We start from the raw sequence: 11253 nt of genomic DNA on the forward strand, positions 1-11253 counted from the left end.
GTGAAACTATTGCGGTGATTGTCTGACGACACACGACCATGGCTTTTGTTGTGAAACTTTGCACCAGTTCTGGTGTGAAACTTTTGCGGTGATTGTCTGACCACATACGACCATGGCATTTGCTGTGAAACTTTGCACCAGTTCTGGTGTGAAACTTTTGCGGTGATTGTCTGACCACATACGACCATGGATTTTGCTGTGAAACTTTGCACCAGTTCTGGTGTGAAACTATTGCGGTGATTGTCTGACGACACACGACCATGGCTTTTGTTGTGAAACTTTGCACCAGTTCTGCTGTGAAACTTTTGCGGTGATTGTCTGACCACGTACGACCATGGCTTTTGCTGTGAAACTTTACACCAGTTCTGGTGTGAAACTATTGCGGTGATTGTCTGACGACACACGACCATGGCTTTTGTTGTGAAACTTTGCACCAGTTCTGGTGTGAAACTTTTTCAGTGATTGTCTGACCACATACGACCATGGCATTTGCTGTGAAACTTTGCAACAGTTCTGGTGTGAAACTTTTGCGGTGATTGTCTGACCATGGATTTTGCTGTGAAACTTAGTCAGCCTTGGTCGTGCGTCATTCAGAGCAAATACTTGCAAAAAAACTCTTTTCAGAAAGAAATACGTTAAGGGCCTGTCCGCTAGCGGACAAATTTAGAATTTTCTTACAATTGACAAAACGAAAACCGAAATTTGTTTCCTGTCAATTTTTGTGTGTAAGCTTACATCCCAACTAAAGACATACTGTAAAGAAAATTTGTACTTTGCAGTTGGTCAAATTCCCTGCTTGCCCCGCCGTGAGAGACCTCTGCTAGCAGGGAATTGGTCAAAATGAGCGATCTTTCTCTCAACCTTACTCTTAGTAAAAGAAATATTCCTCTACAACGTAACAGATTATTTCCAAAAAAAACATTTCAATAGTTTGTCCAGTTTTTGCCTTTTGTCGGCAGTGTTTTTGAAAAAATTCTTCATGCGGAACTTTGTGAAGACGCGACAGACCATCCCGCGGCATTTGAGCGTTTGTGATGACAGAATCTTTGTCAAAATAAAGAAGTCTTACGCTATTGCGAATAGGGCCAAAAAAGTAAACTAACAATCTTAATATCCTAACGTAACCAAAACCTTGAAAACATTGCTTACGCTGCCCCAAATGGCCCGGAGATGTTGCTTCAGTGCATTTTTCTTTTAATTGTACGGTTAAGTCAGAAATCAGTGAAAGATCATATCCAGAGCGCTCCGAAGAATAAACAATCAGTGTGGCAGATCCGCGAAGTCATAAACGGAAACGTTTATAAAACGTGACATTGCATGAAAAGAGCCCTCGTTGGCCTTTTGCAGAGGCAGATACAAAAGTCGGACCGCATCAACTGACTCCGACCGCCAGTCCACGACGGATCAACTCGAACCGACCCGGATCAGAAAACGTAAGAAAGAAAACCGAAAACTAAATTCCAAAATTCTCGAGATCAGAGGGACAAACTTGTAATAAGGTTCACTCCATTACAACTGATCATAAACAAACTTAAGATGAAATTAGGGTAAACGACCATGGCTTTTTCTGTGAAACTTTGCACCAGCTCTGGTGTGAAACTTTTGCGGTGATTGTCTGACCACATACGACCATGGCTTTTGCTGTGAAACTTTGTACCAGTTCTGGTGTGAAACTTTTGCGGTGATTGTCTGGCGACACACGACCATGGCATTTGCTGTGAAACTTTGCACCAGTTCTGGTGTGAAACTTTTGCGGCGATTGTCATGGCATGGCTGACTGGCATTCTTGGAATGTTATTACCTTGTTTGACCTTCGCCTTTTGTATTCTAGCAAAAATTGTAAATATCTTAGTGTCAACTATCGTTTAATTTCCATTTATGCATGTCTTTGTTTTGACCTAACGCCCGTTATATTTAAATTGCGAATTTTCCAGTACAGTTTAACCTTGATAATGGGGTCATGTCTGACTCCGAAACGTCGGATAGTGTTGTTACTTTTTATTCTTAATACGTTAAATATTAACGAAGATGCAACATTATATGAACAATTTTGTCAAAAATGGTCGTTGGGTACTCCTGTAAGGACGATAAAGTAGGGCTAGGGATGAGTAAGGACGCTAAAGTACCGCTAAGGATGGGTAAGCACGCCAAAAAAACAGGTTAGGGATGAATAAGGACGCTAAAGTACGGCGGCTATTAAAGGAAGAGGACTGAAGGACGCTAAAGTACACTGAGCTAGGGATGAGTAAGAACGCTAAAGTACAGCTAGGGCTGACTAAGGATGTTAAAGTACGGCAAGGGATAAGTAAGGACGCTCAAGTACGGCTACGCATGTGTACTGGGACGCTAAAGTACAATCGAGCCTCTCCTTATGGACACCTCTCTAATACGGACACCTCTTTAATACGGACAGTTCACTTGGTCCCGGGAAATGCCCATACATTCTTTGTAAAAATATCCTCTATAATACGGACAACGGACACGAAATCTCGGCCCCAGAGAGAAAATTCATACAAACTTAGCCTCTTTATTACGGACACTCCAATGATGACATTTCTTATTCAACACGAATTCCTGTTTGTCGTTACATATCAAAGTGTAATCAATTGTCTCATTGTTCATACGATAACACTATCATTTGTTTTCAATCAGTAAAAATTATATATCGACATGTCATTGCCACCTCTTTTCTTCTCGACATTTTCACTTGAAAGACTAACTTTACGGACAGCTGGGTTTTCTGTAAGATCCAAGCACTTCTCCAAACGCTCAGTGAGTTTGTGCGGATCCCACATACGTTGACAACTCCACTGGTCCCTGGCGTTGCAAGAAAATGTCTTGTAAGTCCCAAACCCTCTTTCGTATTGACCAACATCAAAGGCATGTGCCCCACGACTCGGCTATCCTTGACAACAATTTGGTTTATTAACGGTTGATAATGTAAATTGGCCACCGTACAGAGATTCTAAAAGCTGACGTTTCGAGCGTTAGCCCTTCGCCAGAGGGCTAACGCTCGAAACGTCATCTTTTAGAATCTCTGTACGGTGGCCAATTTACCGTCATTATCAACTCCGTTGTTAAACCAAATTTTGTATACTACTTCCCCACCGACGCAGCACCACAGTTTCTTTAGAAACTACCCCTTTATCCTTGACAACGCTGACTGCATTTCTATCTTTCGGGTTCTCAGGTTCTGGTTGAAGTTGTAGACTTTCTCCGTTGTGAGGAGTCCACCACCCCTTGTAGACATGAAACCCTCTTATCCATGATAGAACGCTTAATGACTGAGTGCTAACCATATCTTGTTGACTGGTTTTCAGATCGAAAAACTGACGGAAAACCACTGAGGTGTTAAATGCAGAAACTATTCTTCTGTTGTTTCCGTTCCGCTAATTGTAGTTGTGGTACCGCTGGTTTCTGACTGGTTCCCAAAATTTAGAAGTGTGAATCGAAATTAGCCTGTCAATGAAACATGATTACAGAATGAATTTCGTCACTTCAATGTCGTGAACTATCGATGAACGATATGCAATGGCAAAACGTAAGTGAAAAGAATTGACTTTGCAAGAAAAGACGGTAGAAGTAATAGATTTCAAAACTACAAAAATCCAGTGACAGCATTGCGAAAAATTGCAGATAAGTTTCAATGTGGTAAAACGCAGATCCAGTCCAACAAAACATGCTCGATAAATTCACGGCTGGTGGAAATCCCGGGGGGGGGGGGGGACTCCCATATGGAACAGACGGGGATGCTCGTCGGAAAGTTTGAACTTAAGCCCTAAAGGAGACCATCTGGGCGTGGCTCAAGCTTTTTGTGACCCCTAAAGGAGACTAATCTGGGCGTGGCTTAAGGAAATTTTGACCCCTAAAAACAAGTTAAAAACAAAATTTGACTTCTGTTCCTCTTCGCGTAATTCTGTGTTTCTTCGCGGAACCCTAAACGAGACCTTGGCGGCTTAAAATTCCCTAAGCGAGACCAAAATCCAAATTTTACACCCCTAAGCGAGACGACGAGCATCCCCGTCTGTTTCATATGGGAGTCCCCCCCCCCCCGCCCCTTCCTCCCGGGGTGGAAATGCGGCCACTAGCAAGAGCTAGAACATGCTGATTTCAAGACATCGACTTGGCAATGTTGGAGTGGTTCAGAAAGGCTAGAAGTAAGAACATTCCTGTTTCGGGACCAATTTTACAGCAGAAAGCAAGAGTTCAAAGCTTCAAATGGATGGCTAGAAAAATTTAAGATCCGATACAACAATAAGGGAATGACTGCTGAGCGGCGAATCGGGAAAAGTACGCGAGGAAACAGTTCAGTCTTGGAAAGAGCGGTTACCAGTAATATTCGCAGGTTACAGCCCCCAAGGCGTTCTTAATGTGGATGAGGCCAGAAAATTCTACCCTGCGTTACCAAACAAGTCTCTTTCTGAAGCAGCAAAGCAGTGCAGAGGTGGCAAACAATCCAAGGATAGGATTACATGTGCGTTCTTTGTAAATGCCGCAGGGGGTAAAGAGAAACCGATTGTAATTGGAAAGTCAGCAAATACCCGTTGTTTTGAAGGCATCAAAGATCTTCCGAACCTTCCATGCACTTAAATTCATCAAAAAAAGACTTCGATGGATTTCGATATCCTGGACCAAGTCTTGACAAAACTGAATCGGAGGTGTCAGCGTGGAAGTCGAAGTGTTCTCTTGCTACTTGATAATGCACCTTGTCACCCATACGACATGAAAGGCAAATATCCGAACATTAATTGTGTATTTTTTTCTCCGAATTGCACCTCGAGGCTCCAGCCTTAAGATTTGGGGATTATTCAATCATTTAAGCTAAAGTACGCAAAGCTGATGATGACTCACGTGTGAAACAGTTGGAGATGTGTGCAAGTCTGTGAACGTACTACAAGCCATTAGATGGATAGGACAGGCCTGGGAAGCCGTAGAGCCATGCACTATAATCAAGTGTTTTGCTAATGCGGGAGTGCTCTGAGACAAAGAGAGAAATGTAGTTGAAGCTGTAGAACCGCCGAAGGACGAGGACCCATTTTCAGACCTGGAACGAGTCATGTGGTGACACTGCTGTGTCAGCACACGAAGCTATTGCAAACGAAAGTCTTCTTCCAGTCTGTCAAGAGTTAGGTGAAAACTGGGAGGAAAGGTTCCTATCAAGTGTGTCATCAGACTCAAATGGTGACAATGAAGGTGCAGACAGTGACGATGAAGAGATCTTGGAGCTGGATGATCTTCAAGTGCCAGAACGCGGCTAAAAGTGAAGTTATGTAGTGAGGCTTCCTCGAACATTAACCATGTTTCTGATGTTTTTTACTGCACAAGGTGAATAAAATTTGGCTGATGAGTTATGCAAGATTATTTCAAAAGCTCAGTCGTTGTACGTCGATAAAAAAAACGAATAGCGAATGCTGTTCAGAAGAACATTACAGACTTCTTTAACGCAAAATGAATCAATAACAAAGAACTTTCATTAAATACTCTACTGTATGTTAGTGTTCGCTACACTTGTTACTGTTCTATTATGTTACTGTTCCGAAACTGTATTATAGTTTGCTATATGTTTTTGGAATTGTACAGCTTGTATTGTAATGATTTGTTATGTCCATTAAACAATTTAAATGCACCTCAAAGACTTGTTTGGGTCAGTTTTGACTTAAAGAACGCTTAATACCATCAATGGAGCCTTTAAAGTGACGTAACATTCATGACCTCTAGACAACGGACATCTCTCTAATACGGACACTTGTCTCTGTCCCTTCGGTGTCCGTATTAGAGAGGTTCGACTGTAGTGTTAAGGATGAGTAAGCGTCTTTACTCATCCTTAACTGTACTTTAGCGTCCGTACTCATGCATAGCCATACTTGAGCGTCCTTACTCATCTCTTACTCATCTCTTAGTCAACGTCCTTAGTCAACTCTAGCTGTACTTTAGCGTCCCTATATACTCATCCCTAGCCGTTCGTTAGCGTCCTTACTCATCCCTTGCCGTACTTTGACGTCCTTACTCATCCCTAGCCATATGACTTAAGCGTCTTTAGTCATCTTTAGCATCTTTAGTCCTCCTCAGTAGCAACACTTTCAGCATCCTTAGTCATCCCTAGCTGTACGACTTCTGTTTAATGTCCTTAGTCATCCTTAGCGGTATTTAAGGGTCGTTAGCATTCCTCTAGCATCCTAGCTTAATCTTCCTTTGCTATACTAGAACGTCCTTGCTCATCCTTAGCAGTACTTAACGTCCTTAGTCATCCTTTGCAGTACTTCAGCCTCTTAAGCCATCCTTTAGCATCCTTAGCCATTCTTTGCAGTACCTTCGCGTTCTAAGCCGTCATCCCTAGTGTTTGCTTTAACTCCTAATTCATCCCTTGCAGTACTTTAACGTCTTCAGTCATCCGCCTTAGCATCTTTTGTCATCCTTAGCAGTACTCAGACTCGTACTTGAAAAACATCTTTAATATACAATGGAGCCAGATTATTCAAAGTCTCATAAACTAATGCAACTTTGTTTTGAAGTCTACGATTTTTAAGTGTAGTTTTATTGGTTTTTCATAATCACTCATCCTATCCTGAAATGCACTCCCCAGAGCCTTTTCCTTTAGTTTTTCAAGCTTATCAGAGTCGCTTTTCAAGCTAAAGTTCCATGCTGTAAAACAACAGGCAAGGAGCGAAAGAATAAAAGAATTATATGACTTAATTTACTATATTCCAAAGAATGTGATGACCTGCACGGTCTCCCTTTTGTGCATGGATTTGGAGTTACAGATAATTCGGAAACCTTCAATTCACAGTTTTGCTTTAACGAGCATGTCCTTGAGAGATTTACTCCTCTTGTATGATATAAAGGAGGTTTCTTGAATATGTTTGCCAGCAATGGCTGGTTTTGAATAAAATTCCAGTTGCGCGTCAGTATTGCTTGAAGATTTCACACTGCTGGGTTGTATGTTGCGACAAATGGTAGAATTTTCTCGCTGGCTTTGGCTTTTTGTTTAAGTGCAGACTGTCTTCCAGAAAAACTGACCTCAGAAAGAGTTCTCTCGATAAGATGCTTAGGGTAATGCCTCCTCAAATTTGTTTTTGAGGACGCTCAAGTACAGCTAGGGATGAGGAAGGACGGTTAAGTACGGCTAGGGATGAAGAAAGACGGTTAAGTACGGCTAGGGATGAGGAAGGACGCTAAAGTACAGCTAGGGATCAGTAAGGACGCTAAAGTACAGCTAGGGATGAGTAAGGACGCTAAAGTACCGCTAGGGATGGGTAAGAACGCTAAAATACGGCTAGGGATGAGGAAGGACGGTTAAGTACGGCTAGGGATGGGTAAGGACACTAAAGTACAGCTTGGGATGAGTAGGGATGCTAAAGTGCGGCTAGGGATGAGTAAGGACGCTAAAGTACGGCTAGGGATGAGTAAGGACGCTCAAGTACAGCTAGGGATGAGTAAGGACGCTCAAGTACAGCTAGGGATGAAGAAGGACGGTTAAGTACGGCTAGGGATGAGGAAACGATCTACTGTTATTGCTAGAATGGGAATCCCAGTCGGAAAATGGGTAGAATTTTTTTGTTTTCTTCTTTTTTTTCTTCTTTTTTCCGTGTCGGTAAAAGTCTTGTCTGTCACTCCCCTGCTAAGTGGTGTCTTTGTGCATAGAGCCTTCTGCGCGTATTTTCTTAGGATCGAGAGGGTAGTGGAAATCCGTAGATTTCTCTGGTGGACACAGTAGAATATTTAACTTAACCTGCAATGGCGTCAAAAGTCTTGAAACGCGAATGGCGTTTTAGTGGATGTTTAAACAAAGTATACCCTTGTGGAGCTCAATAATGAAAAGTCATTTGGATAAACAAGACAGGCGGTGAAAAATAAATATCTGGAATCTTAAAAGCGACGAGTAATGGACTTCGACAACAATCTATCGCCTGTCGAGCCGCAATCAAAGTGAGCTGCATGTATTTCTAATATTTTACCAAGTGTGCTGTTATGTAGAACACTGAAACCAAATGGAAAATTCTCTGGTAACTTATGGGTTCAACAAAGACAGAGAAGGAATCGAACACCTTAAGCGGCAGGTCTAATTTGCAGGTCGCATGTCGCGGGTTGCAGGTCATTGTTTCACCAATACAGAAAGTATCCTAAACATTCATAAAACCTACATGTAACCTTGGGCCTAAAAACGTTTGTTTAGGCCTAATTAGGCCTAAGGTTAGCTTTGAAGAATGTTTAGGATACTTTCTGTATTGGTGAAACAATTACCTACAACCAGCAACCTGCGACCTGCAAATTAGACCCACCGCACCAAGTGGATCTGTGAATTGTTGTCTGGCTATTTGTATTTATTTGTACTTAACTCTACACAGTCTTCAGGTAAAAAATAATTGGAAATGTGACAGCCAAGAATTATTTGAAAGAAAGCTTGTCGTCTATTTCGTGCTTCGTTATTCAAGGAAAAGGTTCTTCATGGAAACGGTTTGATCCTGAAATTTATTTTGTTGCAATTGTGTATGGTAATTTGACATGATTGAGTTTCTTGTCTTCACGCACGTAATGAAATAGGAAGGGGTTTTTGCCTCCAATAGCAAATATGTTGTTTGTTTCAAGAACTTTTTCGCTGGAAAAGGTGGTCTTTGTGAATTTGTCATGTTGACGGTAATATGAGAGCTTGACTGGATAGTTTTCATGGCAATAGTAAGCAGTTTCGTGTCAAAATGAGGTTAGCGTCTTTGTTGTGTTAACTTAATTAAACATACCATGTGGCCTCGTGAGTTTGTATTTACCGTCTGCCGTAAAAACTTGATTTCCGCTCTCAACTCCTTCCAGAACCTACTCTCTGCGTAGGATAAGCTTTTAGAATGACGTTCTTGTCTTCTGTTGTGATACCAGCCCCTGACATAGTCCTGAGAAGGTCTGTTGCTAACCAACAAGACAGAAGTAACTCAGTAATCGAGTGCCAATCTGTCAGCTCAGGAGGTAGCACATGCAACTACGTTGGGAGAGTTCATAAGTTTGTATCTGTTATTTCGGCCAGCGATCAACAATCAGTAACACCTGAAAAAGCTTGAATTAGAACCATAAACCAAGTGTCTTCTCTCACAATCCATAAAATGGTAATGTTACAGTCTTTATTAAGAAAGGTACCTCTAAAAACGTGACACCATGAACTTTATTTAAGTTTAAACTGTATTTAGCACTGGGGTAACCTGTACAGACATCAATCAAATCAACTCATATCAAATGGCAGGGTGGTTTTTGAGGAGAGAGGAAAACTGGAGTGCCTGGAGAAAGCTTACATCTCGGACCAGACAAGAGAACCAATAAACTCAACCCGCATGCAAGGCCAAGCTCGGGAATCAACCCCAGGCTCCATTGGTGGGAGGCAAATTTTCTCACCACTGCATCATCCCTGCTCCGAGTGACATATTTACAAATAGTGCAAAACAACAGCGCAAAAAAAAATTATATATATATATCAATCACTCGAGGGAGAAAAGGCAAAAAAAAAAAACGTTGGGAACAAACATTAGGTAAAATACATAAATGAGCTCTTTCCCTTAAAAACCTTGACTTCAATAACATACCCTCCTCCCATTTTTCCTTTAGGAGGAGGGTGTGGCTACACGTAGGCTAGACTTCAAGGGTGGTAGCAAGTTTGACAGAAGCATAAATTAAGGCAATCCTGTTCTTCTTCTTCAATGAAGAAGAATGCAATGTAAGCAAAAACAGTTATTTGTCAAAGGGATAAACTTTACAGATAGCAACAGCACATTATTTTACCCAAACCGTTACAAGCTGTACAACTGAGCATGAACATCAATGAATGAGCCTCATTTCTGCCTCAAATTTCAGAATATGGCAAAAAAAGGACAACTGCAGACACAACATGTCTTATATGACTTTTATTAGGCGCTGCCATTTTTTGTTTAGTCAATCAAGTGATCTTTTAAGGTATACATAAATATCTTATTTTAAGGGTATACATATACATGTATCTGCCATTCATTTGCAAAATTATTATAATAAAGTCGCAATATTATTGGTAATATTATCAGTGATATTTAAAAATAAAAATCTGAATCTATACGATACATGTTTCCACAACACCATTAACCTGCTCATAAAAACACCACCAATTACCTCATCTTAGATCTTGACACTAATAAAACTATTTTAAATTAAAGAAAACAATTATTGTGAAAATGACTTTAAACGTAACATCTTTAAGGGCATGATTAAAATAAAGGTAATACATACATGTATTTTGGTTCATCACTGTGCAAATGACTTAAATATTACTGTGAAAATGACTTCAATGCTAGCATTTTTTGTTCATGCAAACACATAATCTATAGTGCCACATTGTTTCCCCATAATAATAAAAATATCTTATTTCTCTCCCAAAAAAAAGATTTTTGAAATAATCACCTTTAAAAACTTTGTCTACCTAGTAAATAAGTTGAAACAGGATCTTACAAATTATTCAAAACAAATAAAAATCTGTCAGCAAAAATGTTCAGTAGTAGCCTGTAAACTCTGATGGAAATAAATACTTGCCGAAGTCAAATGAAAGCTATATCTGTAATAAGGAATGGAAGTATGTTCAGGTAACCAGCCAAAATAATGGGGTAAAAATTCATCCATTTTTTTTTTAGGGTTTCTAAATTAATAAAAATAAATAAAAAATAATAAAAAACAAGGGCAATTATTGCCCTTGCTTTTTTAACAATATCCCTGGTCTCTTGTAACATGTTTCCAAAACCTTTTAAAAAGTTCTAGGAGACCAAAGTCACTAAAAGAAGATTTAAATAAGTCACATGTGAGATCTGTTTTAAGTATCCATTTATGAACTTAATGGCTTTTTTGGGCCCAGGTTGAGTGTGCACCTGTCCTTGATTCTATAAATGAATGGATTACTTCAAATTTGTTGATAATAAATATTGTTACGGATCAAGACCATTGTAATAAAAGCAAAATTAAGTCACAATTTGGGTGGTTCAGTAATGAAAATAACTTCACCTTTAGATTTTATCAACACCGGTACCATTGAAAGTTCCAAGCCAGTGACATTTCAGACACTATGACACAATACATACTGCTATCAAAACAGTAGAAAGACTTAATTTTCCCAAGCATTGATAAAATCAAAAGGGTAAGTCTGACACGGATGCATTATAAAGCCCTGGGCCCAGTTCCTCAAAAGCCGATTAACGCTAATCTAAGATTAAAAATTAACCAAGCAGTTTATTTCTCTACTCCCAAATGCTGTTCAAC

At 40.2% G+C, this 11253-nt stretch overlaps 1 protein-coding gene across 1 annotated transcript in view; it reads right to left on the minus strand.

Annotated features, from left to right (window-relative positions):
• Nucleotides 1-9868: 9868 nt before the first annotated feature.
• LOC137970719 (solute carrier family 49 member 4 homolog) overlaps nucleotides 9869-11253 on the minus strand; it is a 7266-nt gene continuing 5881 nt past the window's right edge. Inside the window, exon 3 of the mRNA XM_068817260.1 lies at nucleotides 9869-11253. This exon is cut by the window's right edge and continues 900 nt beyond it. The gene's annotated coding sequence lies outside the window, so the exon portion shown is untranslated.

Source organism: Montipora foliosa, chromosome 9 (assembly GCF_036669935.1).
Source record: "Montipora foliosa isolate CH-2021 chromosome 9, ASM3666993v2, whole genome shotgun sequence".
Lineage (NCBI taxonomy): Eukaryota > Metazoa > Cnidaria > Anthozoa > Scleractinia > Acroporidae > Montipora > Montipora foliosa.